This window comes from Schistocerca americana, chromosome 7 (assembly GCF_021461395.2).
Source record: "Schistocerca americana isolate TAMUIC-IGC-003095 chromosome 7, iqSchAmer2.1, whole genome shotgun sequence".
Taxonomy (NCBI): Eukaryota; Metazoa; Arthropoda; class Insecta; order Orthoptera; family Acrididae; genus Schistocerca; species Schistocerca americana.
In genome coordinates this window covers 313,702,134-313,704,054 of record NC_060125.1, presented here as the reverse complement: position 1 = coordinate 313,704,054, position 1,921 = coordinate 313,702,134, and positions in this window count along the sequence as shown.

Genomic DNA, 1,921 nt, shown 5'->3' with positions numbered 1-1,921 from the left:
TGATTCTGCAGCCGTACATATACATGATGATGATATTTGGTTCGTAAGGCGCTCAATTGCGCGGTCATCAGCCCCCGTAGAAAGTCCCAATTTTTACACAGTCCAATCTATCCACAGTCACTAATGATGATTTATTATGAAATGATGAGGACAACACAAACACCCAGTCCCCGGACAGAGAATATCCCTAACCTGGCCGGGAATCGAATCCGAGACCCCGTGATCCAGAGGCAGCAACACTAGGCACTAGACCACGAGCTGCAGACATATACATGATGAACGAATGTGAATGTCGTGTGACTAGGGCCTCCCGTCTGGTAGACCGTTCGTTGGGTGCAAGTCTTTCGATTTCAGGCCACTTCGGCGACTTGCGCGTCGATGGGGATGAAATGATGATGATTAGGACAACACAACACCCAGTCCCTGAGCGGAGAAAATGTCCCACCCAGCCGGGAATCGAACCCGGGCCCTTAGGATTGATATTCTCTCGCGCCGATCACTCAGATACCGGGAGCTACATATGATGAAATGAAATGGGATGAAATAATTTCTGACTCGGCTGCAATTAAGCACTGAAATAAGTTCACTGGCGAAAAGTGAAAATTCCTGGCATGTCCGAAAGAACAGACACCACCCATATATAAATGCATATACGGCTAGACGAACGTAAGATCTCTCTCTCTCCTGAACTCTTGGGGGACTGCAGCCAATGCCGTCGAGCACTGAGTACGACGGACAAGGTCGATACATCAGTAGTGTGCGGCAAGATGGGAATTTGGGTGGGACCGGAGTTGTGTACGGATAGCTGAGACAGTCAAGATTCGAGTCCCGGTCTGGAGAAACTTTTCACTTGTCGCCATGGAAATTATTTCAAAGCCTAATTGCAATCGACTCAGAAATTACATTATTTCATTTCATGGCGGCGCGGGGTAGCCGCGCGGTCTAAGGGCGCCTTGTCACGGTTCGCGAGGCTCCCTCCGTTGGAGGTTCGAGTCCTCCCTCGGGGTTGGGTGTATGTGTCGTCCTTAGCGTAAGTTAGTTTAATTAGTGTGTAAGCCTAGGGACCGATGATCTCAGCAGTTTTGTCCCATAGCAACTTACCACAAAAAAATTTCATTTCATTTGATAATCAGATTTCTTGTCGTTGGGTCACAGAATTTAACAAAAATGTACGTATAGGAAGAGCATGTGGCTAATATGTAGAATAAACAAAACATCAGCTATGTGAAACTGCAAAGCGGAAATACTGTCTGAACTTTCTACCCAGCAGAAAAGAGTGATTTGTGTACACTGTTCTTCACCGTCGTTTGCCGCAGCTGAACTGTGCGGATAGAATCAGTCTGAGGTGGAAAATATCCACCCAGGAGATGTTGAGAGCGCACGGAAACTGATGAAGATACCGACTGACAGACTGACGGGGACAGAGTCGCGTAGCATCTACGGAGGAGCGGCTGAGAGAAAGGAGGCGCGTCTTTCCGACTTCTTTTATCGCTTCGTATGAGCTCAGCCACTGCCTACTCTCTGGGAGATTACCGCGTTTTACCAAGAGATAAGGAAACGGAAGGCAGGTCCAGTGACTGAAAAATACCTCGCGGCAGATAAACTGCCGTTTGAAGTAAACACCGGGGGAAATTATATGCTGGGCTAATCGTACACCATAATTCTCGTCGCCGCAACAAAAACAGATTTTGCTTACTTTTGCTTTAAAGTTCGAGCTCATCAAACAGGCATCTCGTGCCACAATGACGGACTACAAACAAGATGATACGAAGGTCACACCCACGCCCATCTGAAAATTTCTCTAAGCCATTAATCGACAATGTGTGTGCTCCAGCCTCACTGAAAACACATCTTGCGGTTAGATTAGGCAGACACGCAGAGTATAAAACCGTACATGCACAGGCAGATTGCAGCGGTGAAG